At 36.3% G+C, this 14,659-nt stretch overlaps 1 protein-coding gene across 5 annotated transcripts in view; it reads right to left on the bottom strand.

Annotated features, from left to right (window-relative positions):
- Chl1 (cell adhesion molecule L1 like) overlaps positions 1-14,659 on the bottom strand; it is a 191,325-nt gene that overhangs the window by 144,553 nt on the left and 32,113 nt on the right. For all 5 annotated transcript variants that reach the window (XM_040739359.1, XM_013125011.3, XM_013125014.3 and 2 more), the window contains exon 2: positions 2,991-3,060. The gene's annotated coding sequence lies outside the window, so the exon portion shown is untranslated. The remainder of the gene's footprint in view (positions 1-2,990; positions 3,061-14,659) is intronic.

Genomic DNA, 14,659 nt, shown 5'->3' with positions numbered 1-14,659 from the left:
CCAAAAAGGGATCCATAATGAGAGTCATCCCAGTCTCCCTTCCTCATTTTCCCTCCTCCTAACCTCCACTTTTTATAGACCGTGATGTACCCCAGGCTCTATTCTAAGTGATAATTATGGAAATTAGATGGAAGTATGATCAAACAAAATACATTTGGTTAGTATATGGAGCTGTTCTATTGAAAACCTTTTACAATGCATAGCTTGTTCTATTCTGTCATCCTTAGAGGACAGAGGCCAAGCTGTGAATAGTGTGTGCCAATGGATTTGGGTAATAACTGTAAAATAATCAATGCCTTTATAAAATCTTCACAGACCAGCTAGGGAAGGTAGCTGGAATCTTGTTTCACAGGACAGTATTTTACTAAGATTAAATGAAAATATTAATCTGTCTTCTGGACTTCTAGGACATGGAGCTGAGGCTTTGATATAAAAGAACACACCAAAATCCATAAATCAGTAGGAGGAGCAGCGGGGAGAGATAAACACCACCAGTCAGTCTGGATGTTGCCCCAAGGTGACCCGCTGCTCTATGTATTATCATGAAGTCCTAGAACAAATCATCTTCTCTGTCACTCGCCTACTTAAACTGCCTGCTAAGGTGCATGGACAATAACTCTTTAGATAAATTGCACATGGGTGTGGCAATGAATGACCTGTATGAACAGGCATGCATGCATCTGTCCCATATGCATAGATTTAATCTCATAAAATTTCTAACACTTATGAATTGGGCACTTAGCAAATCCAGACAAAATTTGGTTTTGAAATGCAAGAGCAAAATTAATATTCTTTTCTACCAGAGCACTGGTGATTCTTTTATTCTTCTAAAAAATGTTTTTAAGAGGCTCTGTAGCAAGGGGGAAAAATCCACACAAAGGATTACAAAAAATAATAAGTAAGTGTGTGGGGGGGGGTGTTCATGAACCATGATCCCACATAGCTTTCCTGGAAGGCACAAGGATAATTTCTCAAACATCACAATGAAACTGAGAAAGGAAATATATATTATAGAGTTAAATGATCATTTAATCAATCATCAAGAACACACACACAAAAAAGAAATATAATTAAACAAAACAGAGGGAGGGTTGAACACTAATGAGTGAGTAGTAGCATTTCACAGATTTGTCTTCATTTTCATGATATCAACAGATAAAATTATTAATTATATACCATTCTGGCACAAAGACAATTACATTTCCTATGGTAGAGTGAAGTATTTCCATTTTGTTGTTGTTTACTTGATAAGATATTGAGTTGTATGTTTTTTGTTTGGGTGATTGTATTGTTTTACTGGGATACTCTTTGTTGTTCTGAACTTAGGCCATTGGACATTCTGGGCATGTGTTTTACTATGTAATTATGTGTTCCATCCCATGCATCCCATGGGAATTATACTTGATCCTTTAATTTCTGAGAAGACTTACCTACATATCTCACAAACTAGAAATGTAATGCAAGTAAAGTCATAAAGGGGCTTTAATAGAATAAATGCATCCCTTATAAATTCTAGCATCAAAAGACCTGAGTTATCAGATTTCCAGAGGACTTTTCCCTCAGGATACCAGAATATATCACACGTGGCTTATGATCTTCTAATAGACATGCAGATTAACTGGACTTAACATGTATGTTCAGAGAAGTTCCAAATAGAAGACGCAAATACACAGGGGACAAAGCCACTGAATTAAGAGATGAAGAGACCAAGCGGTTCTCAAAGTACACACACAGTATCCTCAAATGTTTATTCATAGAACAGACCTGACTTTATTTAGAAGGCCTCTACAGGTTACCAGAAGCTAAATAAAGCAAACAGTAACTAAAAATCTAGGTGTTGTGTCTGTTTTCATGATGTATTTATTAAGGTACAATTTAAAATTTACATAGCAAAAACTTTTGCATATATCAAATGATGCCTTAATTTTTCAGGTATCATATTCTGTCATTTGCAAACCTGGACTCATAAAGTATGAGAAAACATTTTATATTATTAAAAAGAGGCTTCCAAAGCACTTTATGTTGAAAGTCAAAAATGACGCCAATTGTTGACTTTTTTTTTACCTGAATGGGAACACACTACTACAAAACAAGCATAGCACTGATAGATATGATTAAAAGTCAGATTTATGATATATGCATGTATGCTCTATTATATATACATATGTATACACATATTATGTAATCACAACCTATATGCTATACCTACTTGTAATTACAACTCTTTTCCCAGTAATAGGAATTTGGAAATGCAGGTTTAAACACAGATAGTTTTCTCGAAGGAACATCACTGTGTGTCTAGCTCTTCAAAACAGACTTGCTGACTTTAAAATTCTTAGAAACTGAATATCATACCACCTAGAATAGCAACAAGTTGATAAAACTCCAACTGAAGAATCAAGCCATACTTAACATTAATCCAAATCCCAGGGACAGTTCAAACTCCCTCCAGACCACGAAAGGGCAAGCTCTTTGATCCCTGAAAATATGTCTTTCCTAGGCAAACATCAAGCCTCCTAAGAAGTTGATCTTCTCAGAACTCAGGAGCCAAATTCATTTTTCCATTAAAAATGATATTTAGATAAATATGGTCGACTCATTTTCAAATGTGACAAGAGGTCGATCAACAAGAAAAATAACTTCAAGGGAAGAGATTTTTCCTTAAAATAAACAAGACAGCATTTTAATGTAACACTCACACATACGTGCATGCATAGTCACACACACACACACACACACACACACACCACAACATATGTATACACACACATACAGATAAACAGTCATTCATAGACAAACATACACACATACATAAACACACCCTATTATGTATCTGGTTTATACTTGCTCATAAGGCGAGTGAATGTCTAAGTTTTGTGTCATTTTCTTATTCCTTGTTATTTCCTCTGGCTATAATTGTACATTGTGTAATATGATAATTAAACATGGTATAAATTCATAAAGAGAGTCATTAAGGCAAATACTCTTACCAGCAAATTTGGTTCTACTATGATGTGCCTGGAGTATCACAACAGGATCATTGTCTGTTGTTTACAGAACCTAGAGATAGAAAAATAGTTGCAGTTTTAGAGGTAATATCCAGATATGGACAAACTTTTACACTAAGTTCTATCTTTATCAAACATACACTAATATTCTTCTCCTCCCACTTTGCATCAAATCAAACCAATGTGTAAATACCTAACAGCATTTCTCTGTTTCTCAGAATTCTGGACCTGTCTATCTCAGAACATCAGAAGTTGAAAGGGTAGACATGCAGAAACATGCAAGCACACTCCACATCTGCCCTCACGGATTCAGGTATTTTGGAACAGACCACAGTTTGTCAGAATTCATCCCTGGCAGTCCTCCACAGACTGTTTTGCATAATAGCCACTTGCTTTGGTCTGATGCAATGATTAATGAATCAAAATAAAATGATGGCCACTAAAATAAGGAGATTTATATTAAAAAGCACTCCAAAAGCAGACCTCCATCAATTACAGAGTCGGCATAGCCTTCAATTCAATGGGCCATTTCCCACTCACAGGGATTCTTGCTGAGCTCCCATTTTTTAACAAATCAACGTATGAAATGAAGGATGTATATCAATCATTGTACAAAAACGTTTTAGTGTTAGCCCCCAGATCAGTTGAGGCTTGGCACTCAGACTCCAGGAGAGCATCCATAAGCTTGCTTTATAATTCAGACCCATGAACACTCCACAGAAGATCTTCGCTATTCTTTCAGTTACCAAGCAGTAAACACAGGAAAAGGAGATTTTATATAACAGTTGTCAGCATTTAATAATTGCCAGTCATACTGACTTAATCTCATGTAGTAATCCTATCACAATGCAGCAGAACTTAGTTACTAATTAAGCAGATTTATAAGACTATAACTTCTTTGGCACTAAATTAAAGATTGTTTAATATATATATATATATGTATGTATATAAATGTGTAAGTAACCTTCTTCTATTTTAAGCATTAACAGGCAATCACTTTGGCCTTGATCCAAAAACTGTTGCCAAGAAGTTCTAAACATTTTGTGATGCCTCTGGAGAGGACCTCACACCAGTACACTGGAAAGAAAAGTTTAATGCTAGCAAGTAAAAACAAGTGGTTACTGCTGTGCAATTGACCAAGTGACACACTGCACAGACTCTGTCCTTTATACTTTTGTTTTGTACATTCCTTTCAATCATACTAGGCCTGTTTTTGAAACCATTATTTTTTGCTTTATTGCAACAAATACAATTCCTTATGTGCAGCTAACAATGCACAAAATAGCACTTTTTGTGGCTCCCAACCAGTGGGTGAGTGATACACACCACTCCAGCACACTGTTTCTGGAGGCAAGCTGAAGATGTTTACCTAACTAGTGAAATATGCAGACTGAAACCATTCTGCACTGTACAGCATCCAAAGGGTTACCAAAAAATCTTCAGTGGGAAAAAAAGAAAATGTAGTGTTTTCACAAATTGAGTGAGGCTTTCTAATCCACCTGTTCCCTATTCAAGGCAGGAGTGAAAAGATGTATTATTAAATACGCTTTAATTATTTAAGTGATAAGGATACCATATAGTCAGTTTATAGGACAATTGTATCCAACATTTACTGTTTGAATATTAAGTCTTGGTTAGACAACCCCTCAAAACCTATTCATGTCATGCAAACATTACGTGAGTCCCAACAGGTGCCAACTTCTCACCACTGTCGAGAATACCCATGACACTAGAGATCAGGTTCTGTGCTGAATCACTGACATTATTATTTGGGTACTGAAGAGTTGTTTGGCATCAAGTAGGGGAGGCTGTAGCTGCTGACCAGACTTATTTGTATGCTTGCAGAGGCTTCCTGGGCCTGTTGATTTTTCATCTGCTTCATTCAACTTTGGTTGAGAAAGCATCCTCATTAATCACGGACATCAATTCTTGGCTAATCTAATCTCTCCCTCTCCCCTTTATCCTCCTCTCCCTTTCTCTGTGTGTCCTCTTTCTCCCTCGCCTTGCCTTGTGTGTGTGTATGTGTGCACACATGCACACACACACACACATAAATATATATGCATGTATATATATATAATATATATATGCTCTTTGTTTTCCTTTCTTTCATTATCCAGATGCATGACCTCCTATAATGGGTGTATAGACAATCCTTTAGACTATAAGTACTATGAAAATATGTTCATAAACATATATTTATATTGCTTAAGCAAAATAACTTTCCCTTTTATCTTTTTTCCTTCTGATAAATGCTCTCTCTCTCTTTCTCTCTATCTCTTTCTCTCCCTATTTATCTCACCCCCGTGTGTGTGTGTGTTTGTGTGTGTGTGCATGTGAATGTGTGTGTATACCTATTATATGTAACAGGTCCAACAATGCCATAATGCAAGCATACATACATGTTGATGATACCATTATAGTTTACCAAAATGCCTTTCCAAATTTGCTGTTATTCCATTTAACTAAATATGTGATCTTTTACATTAATTTACTCTGGAAATATTTACCCTGTCTCTCACTAATGCTGCTTGCTTCTTTGTACTAATGTCTTATTTTTATGCCTAGTGACAAAAATATTTTTATTTCCAATGTCCCTAAAATTCTCTTACTTAAGAGAAAAAAATAATTATAAACACTAAAATTAAAAGAAAAATTAACAGGGATACTGAAAATTGACTATGAATAATCTATAAGTATTATAAAAAGAAGCTGTTTGGTTGCTTCTTTAAATTATAAAAAATAAAGCAGGTATAACTGTCTAGTTAAGCTTTGATCAGTTGAGGAAATAATACAGAAAAAAAGAGAAATTCCACGGGAGACAGAAGCAGGACATTCCCAAGAGCAAAGTTAGTAAGGTGATGTAATGGATCACTTTGGAATTATAACACATATATCCACAGGAAGAGTGGGACAATAGCTCTGAATTAGTTCATCTATGGCCCAGACAACCTCTTTCAAGGAACATCTTGCAGATGTGAGACTCTCTTGCATCTGAACATAGTATTTTTCCCACAATGAAGTAAGCAACCTCATGAAGTTATCATGTGCTCAGAAAGATAAAGATAAAGAGATCTCTTTTTTTTTTGGTGCTGAAGGAAAACGTGGCTGCATAAGAAATCCTTAGAGATCTGTCATTTTTCAGTATAACATCTTTCTAAAATATTTTCAAGGTGAGTTTATCCTCCATGACTGTTACAGCAAAACACATATAAACGGCAATTCTATCCTTGAAAGAGGGAGCAATAACTATTCCTGTTAGGTTATACTCTAAATTGGCATGTCTTGATTATTGCTGCAATCTTAGTGTCACTGCATGGCTAAATACAGCCTGGATGAATTCATAACTGAAAGCATGCAAGCTACATATATAATTAATGGTGAGTGACACTTTGTAGTTCCTTAACTTGACAATCCCAGGTGTGAATGTCATACTCTCACAGAACGGGAAGGAGCACATTTTGATTGATCGGATCTATCAGGAGATGCAGAGCACAAAAGAAAGAACAAAAGGGCTGAGATTATACCAGTGTGTACATTCTGACTGTGTGAACTTACCCTAATAGTATAGGCTTTTAGAATTCCAATTCTCTCATTGGCAAACAATGAACCACAGAAACATCCTTGAAGAGTGAGCTTGAAGACTTCAACTTACATTTTAAAGGCTTAGCACAGCAAACATCTAGAAAGTACTCGATGAACTGAAAGGGCTATAGAAGCAGCATTCTCTATGTGCCTGCATCATGCCAAGGCAGGCCATCATGTCAGCATCTCTAGTTTCCTATATAATAAGCTCCTCTACCCAAACTCAGTCAACAAGAAGAAACCACATGTTAGCTCTTGTGTAAGTCACAAGTCTCAGCAACTACATGTATTTATTTCCAAAGCAGAGAAAGGGTGTTTTTTTATTTTGTTTTGTTTTGTTTTTTGTTGTTGTTGTTGTTGTTTATGAGCTATGTGTTATTTTTTAATTGTAGGTATGTTTATGAGTTCTTTAAGAACAGGCAGAAATAATTACCTCAGTAAATTTTCGTGCTCTAGTACCAAAGTTCAGAGGATATCAAATTGTCATTTATCCATTTCTTAATACATATATAGCAAGTGAAAATGCCTCTTCTAAATGCATGTGTTTGTAATGAGGAATATTTCTTTCCTTCTCATGAAAATCTACTTAATATAAATTGGCCTATAATACTGTATATGTTCTTGTGATTTAAAAAATAGTCATTAGAAAAATTTGACACATCTCAGCTTTAGTCAATATTGGGTCAATAAACTTTAGAAGTTAGGATTGAAACATCTCTTTTTCTATCATCAGTTGATGTTTGCCTGGCAGGAATGAGCTCTTCTATACTCTATTTTGTGTGTCAGATGTTCAATACATGTTTGTTGAGTGACTATATATATTTTAAAAGTAAAATATGATGTACATTATAGATACCGGAATATGAATTATGAATGAACAAAAATGAGCATACAGCAGAAACTGGTTACTAGGCCCTGCCAAAAAAAGAACAACAAATGTATAGCTAAGCTATTTGTGTGTTATCTCACTTAATGTAACTATTCCCCAAATTAGAAGGAACTGATCAAAATCACACATATGATAAGATTAATTCACAAACAAGTTGCCATGGATGAGTAGCAAATCCTGACCTGGGACTAAATGCAAGAGCTCCAAAGCAACTGCCTTACTGCACTAGACTGGTTCCCAATGTTGTATCATTCATCTAAAATATCTTAAACTTAATTTGAAAAGAACCTTGTAATAACTGCCTGGCCATCACATTGTTTTGAGTCATACATTCAATAGTCTGCAAGAGGCCAACACCATAATTCAGACAAATCAGCAAAAAATGGTCCAGGTTGAGTCCTGACTTCTAATAAGTTTTCTTTCTAGTTCTGTACTAATACAGCTGTAAGTGGTTTTTTAAAACAAACATGCATGCAAAAAATTCAAAATATAGGCTTCAGAATCCTTACCCACAGGAATGTTAACTGGATGAGTTTTATGAGGCTTTTGTTTGTTTAGTTGCTTGCTTGTTTTTGTTTTGTTTTGTTTTGTTTTTGTCTGTCTGGTTTTGCCACAAATGCTATGAATTAGATAGAAAATGATCTCTGTTAATGGAAGTGAAGGAGGCAAATAAGAGTAACTAAATTATTCAAGAGGTAAGGAGTTTGGCAACTTATGGGTCCTTCACTGATAACTCTAGCAGAGGATTTTGAAGAAGATTAAAAATAGACAATTTTAGTATAGAATCAAACAAATACAATCCCAAAGGACATATGGTGAATAGAACTCTGCTTATATAGTCTGAGGCTTTTGGAACTTAAAAGAGATTTTAAACTTCAGAAACAAAACTGGGAACAAGGTCACATACAATAGAATTCTATTACTATAACAGGCTACCGAAGTAAAGACGTCTCAGTGATATTGATACATGCTTTTTCCAAGTATATTCCTACTATATTAAAAAAACTGTGTAAATTTATTTCATCTCTAACTCTCAGAAATATTTAATGGAGCAAAGTGATCTTTTCAAACCCATGACTAGCCCAATAGGCATTAATCTAGAAGGCCCTGAATGAGACAATGAGACCAGTAATACTTAGGTATATAAGGGTTTGACCCAACTGGAGCATGCAATGCAGTCAGTAAATGAGCTTGATATCTATGTGTGTCACTTTGGAAATTGCCTCACTCCTCACTTTCTCTTCAGTCATATGTGTGTGTGTGGCAAAGCTCCCTGGAAATGCAAGAGCTCAGAGTAGTGGAGCACTGAAGTTTTAGAGTAGAATAAGAGACTATAGGCTTCAATGGAACATTCACATTCATTATTGAAACCTTGATGGTTTTGAAAAGCTCTTGATGACAACATTCAATCATGACTGCTTATCAAAATCAGGTAATATCAAAGTCCATTTCCCAGAGTACACAATCCTTCTGGTTTCCAGTTTTCTGGTGACCACCATGAAAGCACAAAATATCCCATCTCAGCAGACTCAGGTTTAGCTCCAGAAAGACAAATCTTTCCTAAAATGAAAATAAAACTATAGAGGAAAGTTATTGTTTTTGTCACTGTTCTATTTCTGTGAAAAAATAACATGAACAAGGCAACTCCTGCAAAGAAATATTTAATTGAGGCTTGCTTACAGTTTCAGCGGTTAAATCCATTATCATCATGGCTGGGAGCTTGGCAACATCAAGACAAGGACTGAGGAAGTAGCTAAGCACTACATCCTGATCCATGAGCAGACAGAGAGAGAGACTCAAGGCCTGGTAAGGGCTTTTTGAAAATTTACTGCCCACCCTCAGTGACACACTTCCTCCAAAAACGCCAAGTCTCCTAATCCTTCTAATCCTGTCAAATAGTGCCAGCCCCTGATGACTAAGCACTCAAATATATGAGCCCATGGGGGCATTCATATTCAAGGAAAATTATATTTGTTAGAAAGCATCCAGAATGTACAACCAAGCTCTGTTACCTGATCCTTCTTTCCCCAGAAAAGATTTCTTCAAAGGAAAAAGCCATTGGGGTTGTGAGACATTGCCTCAGTTCAGAGGAAAATGGGATGACATTGTGTGACCTTTAGGCAGTGTCTGCTGTGTATGCTCCTCTCCCCCAGTCTCGCACAGTTCCTACATCTTCCCTCATCATTACTTCCCACATATGCACATATGGGTTCCCTCAGTATCACCAAAATTCACACATTTGGTTTTCTCCCTATTGTCTCTTTTTTTTTATAGACTTTTAAATGAGGGATAACAGTAAATTAGGAAAACCACTACCTCTTCCTGGAATCTGATGGCAGAGTAGTCTATCATCTCATAACTACTAAAGATGGCATAGGTATCATAGGAAATTGTGTTTGAAATGGGTTTAAAAGCAACATGAAAAATGTCAATGTTTCAAGTTAAAAATAAATCAAAGAGATAACTCTGTGGGTCCCAAACTGGACCTAGCTCTGATATGACATTATTCTCTGAGTCAAGTGGAGAGCAATCCCCCTGTAATTAAAGGACCATTCAAAAATATGTCCTGGCAGTTCTGAAATTAATATACATATAAGCATATTTTATATGCACAATTCTAAAATGTATGATATTAACCTCTAATATTAGTGTAGTAAGAATTCTTAGCTACACCTTGTCAAACCAGATGGTTTGGGGAGAGCTGAGTGTCAACCTCCATTTGTGATAATAACAAGATATATTAACACAGGGCTACTTGTCTGCCAAGAGCCATTTTATTAACTGACTTCGGCCTCACTGTGATATAAACCAGGTTTTTCATAGTATAAGTTCCTTATTTAAAAAGGGAAAACAAAACAACAATAAAAAACATAAGGCACAAAGAACACACCTATTGCCTATCATTATGTAGTCATTTTTCCAGAAATATTGTAAAAGGCATTATCAATGTTTCCCATGCACTTTTAAGATAGACTATTGTTTTTTCTGACTGCAGGCTTAGTGACAAACATTTTCAAACATAATTAAATAACAGAATTACACCTCATTAAAATGTACATATATATGAAAACTGCCTAGAAATCTGTCAGTTACATTTAGGTATGCAAAGGAATCATCACAGCTATTATGAAGAGTTTCTGTCCCTGAGGCATTCACTGTACAAGGGGATCATTGTTTGTTCATTCAAATATGTGTTATTGAGTACTCTGTGTCTGGCATGATAGTCAAGACACACTCCCAAATGTGAGGCCACTTGTCCTCAAAATAGACACTTTTCTAAAGAAATCTTGAGCTTAAGACAATAGTCCCCATTTCCTGCTTGAGTTCCTGCACCTGCTACTATAGTCTGGATATTTCCACAACAGGCTTTAGAACTCTGGCCATGTTCCCCACAATCCTTGTACATGTGGCTTGTAGAACTGAGAATACAGAGGTTTACAACAGATCCCAAAGGAAGTCAAGAGCTACATTCTCTATTCTCCTTTGAAATATGTCTGAGTTTAAGAACTCTCTGTCTGTCCACAAACCCATCTCAGTACTTGCCTTGGTTTAAGTCCTTAAGATCTTTCACCCCAGTGAACCTCATAACATAGTGAGGAATTCCTTTGTGTTGGGCCCCAGCCCCCATGGGGTCTCTGTGAGTCAATGGTCAGTCAACAAGCCCATCCTGTTTTCCAGTCTAAGTGCATCCTGTTTTCTAGTCCTGCTTCCTCTCCTGTCCTTGACCCTCTGACATCAACATCCAGCGGGAGGAAAACATGCTCTCTTCCACCTGGGAGTTTTCCACTGTGCTGTAAACCTGTATATAAGGCTCCTCCCTTCTACAAGAGAGACATCTTAGCACTTGCAATAAAGACACACAATCTCTCTCTCTCTCTCTCTCTCTCTCTCTCTCTCTCTCTCTCTCTCTCCTGGCAAAAAAGTCAGCACATGCATTCTCTTGGTACAAACAGCTGGACGTCTTGCCTTTCTTTTCTTGCTACCTTGGACTTGCTTGTGGCACGCTATTCCATATATGAGACATTCAGTTTCTATACAGAAAGTGGAGATGACAGTTGCTTAAATTATGTAATTTTGGGGTGTTTGTTGTATTATGAAAGTAGTGCAGTGTAGTGGTGGTGCACACCTTTAATCCCAGCATTTGGAAAGCATAAGCAAGTGGAGCTCTGTGAGTTTGAGACCAGTCTGGTTCACAAAGCTACTTCTAGAACTAGGGCTGTTATGCAGAGAAACCCTGTCTTGAAAAAAAAAGAAAAAGAAAGTAGTGAATATTCACTGTACAGATTTGGCAAAATAAACATTTATATGCAATATGTACTCATAATATATAATTTTGTATACATGTTTACATAATAAAATGAAAATTGCCAAAGGTTTTAACTAGTCACCCTACTGTAGTTTGCTACAACATGTTTTTTTTTTAATTTTTGGTAGATGACATCATAGTATGTTTTCTGATTTAAAGCCATTAACCAGGATTACAAATAGTAAAAGCATAAATCAAAAAGGTCAGTTGGACCATGACTATAGGCAGATTACAAAGCAGTCAGCACATAGATTTACAGTAACCAAGGTTCCCATTCTTGTTTGTGAGATTGTTAGAATAGTGCAGTCTTACAGCATAGGAAAAACGTAAGGTTGATCTATCTTAAAGGTCATAAAGCTGTGGCTTTAAGTGTGTTCAGTTGCCTTTCCAGCATTAGTATTTGAAACACCTATACAGGAAAAGAATGCTGTCTCTAGGTAGGCAGTCTCCATGGTGAATTTCGTTTGTTCTTGAAATTCTCGACTCTGATGTGTCATAAAGTTAGTGAGGAGCATGAAAGGCCCTTTCCCTTGCCCAAAGCCTTGCCATGTCCATGTTCTCCATTTCTTTCTTTCCTACCTCACTTTCTGTCACTATGAAAGTTCTACCTTTAATTTTAAATGTGTATAGGCTGGAGACCATATGTAAATGCAAAATGAAGTTCAGATAAAATATTGATATATATTCAAGCACCAAAGTAAAAGAATACTTACTAACATCTCTTAAGTTTAGATAAAACATTGGCATGTGTTCAAATACCAATTTAAAAAGATGTTTACTAACTAGAATATAAAATAGAAATTTTGGCAAAGTCTTAAATTCAACAATAACACATCTGTTAAGTTTTTCAAAGAAAATTGACTACTAAGAGAAACATAATTACGATAATAAGGATGAAATAAAACATCACAATTTTGATGTAAAATGCAAGCTAAACTTTGGCAGAGAAGAATTCTGTGCATGTGCATTTATACAGGAAATAACACTGGAAGAAAAGGTATCAGCAGGCAAATACTACTCCTATCGCAGAAACAGAAAAGGAGAAATATACTGAATTTAATATATTCTTCATAATGATGGATTATTCTTACATAAAAATAAACATTAAGAAATAAAACACCCCTTCCAGATTCTTTAGTTAGGTAGTAATGACAAAATTTATGAAACTATAAAGTTTTAGACTTGGGACTGGGTTTGGGAATCAAGCATTGCAGTTAAGACTCATACAATAACAGGAAACAGCACAGAAGATATATGGAGTGTGAGAGGATGTTGATGAGATGTATGAGAGCATGGAAGGGATCATAAAGAGAGATGTGGTTAATTAGGATGGCTGTAACTACGGTGAGTAGAGCCCTGGGTGTCAGGCTTATGTAGTTAACTTTCATCTTCTAGTAGAAGATCATTGTAGATTTTAGTAGAAAATGACAAGATCAGATTTGTATGTCAGGGAGATAACTCCAGTTTGACAACTTTATAGGCTCAAAATCAATTAAAGTTTCAATGATACTGCATGTCCTGATTTATGAAGAATGAAAGAAAAAGGCCTGGAGTGATAGCTGAATTGGTTAAATGTGTGCCTTGCAAATCTGAGGACCTAAGTTCAGTATCCCAGAACTCCTATTTATAAAGCTTGACATGGTGGTCTACAACTGTAATCTCAGATCTGGGAAGGGAGAAACAGGTAGAAAATCCCTGGGCTCGCTGCCAGTCAATCGGACTTCCTAGGCATATCGCCACCAATGAGAAACTGATTCTCAAAAAAATTGTGGATGGAACTTGAGAAATGACATTCAAGGTTGTATTCAGATCTCCACATACATATATAAACATGTACACACACACACACACACACACAGAGAGAGAGAAAGAGAGAGAGAGAGAGAGAGAGAGAGAGAGAGAGAGAGAGAGAGAGAGAGAGAGAGAGAGAGAGAGAGAGAGAGAGAAGGAAACAGGATTGGAAAGACCCACCTTATGGGGTTGGTTAAGTTCAGCAGTTACCTTATGGGAAGAAAGACTTGGGAGTTGAAAGCCAGATAAATTTCTAGACAATCATGAAAATTTCAGTGATTAAAAAGAATCCATTCTGGCATTTTGTAGCCAGGTATCTTTGGGTCTGACACAACTTCTCTGACCTGCTCTTCATTTCTAATTTTTAACTGGAGCTAACAAACACCTCCCACATTCACATCCCAATGGCAGCCAAGAAATGACAAACTGTATAACTCAGTGAACATCTAACATAAGGACAATTATTATGCACATACCCAACAGCACATGGAAACTAGTGGTAAGAAATAGCTCAAGGGTAAACACCTACCTTAGAAAACTGTGAAACTAAGTAGCTAATCAGTAATGCATGAATAACTCAAATACTTTAACATATGTCTAAAACTGCTAAGAAGAGCTGTGGTGAGGCATTCAACAGCAAATTAGAGTGTAAGTACTAATATTATCTAAATGGTACCAGTTATTTATCGTCTAACTTCATATAATAAAATGTTTATTAATATATAGCATTGTACAAATTCAATAACAACTCTCAAAATACTTCAGTGGACATCCCCCAAATCATAACACTTTAGTACAAAGACCTAAGAAATTGGTAAGAATTGAAGTACGGAATTTGCTCCGTATGCACCAGGCTCTGAATATGATTCCCAGCACCACAGAAAAATACAATGAAGATTCCACTGGAAAGTATACAGGAGAATGGTAAGCAGAGAGACTTTGTGACTCAAAATACCAAACTAGTCTTTTGCAACAAGTTGCTAATATGGAGACTAGGAGTGCTAACCCCAGCACATCCTCTCCATGTGTTCAGTCCTAGGCACATGAGTACACACACACACACACACACACACACACACA

This window comes from Mesocricetus auratus, unplaced genomic scaffold (assembly GCF_017639785.1).
Source record: "Mesocricetus auratus isolate SY011 unplaced genomic scaffold, BCM_Maur_2.0 Super-Scaffold_100676, whole genome shotgun sequence".
Lineage (NCBI taxonomy): Eukaryota > Metazoa > Chordata > Mammalia > Rodentia > Cricetidae > Mesocricetus > Mesocricetus auratus.
The sequence above is the reverse complement of the archived record's forward strand: the minus strand, read 5'-3'. Positions and strand labels throughout refer to the sequence as shown.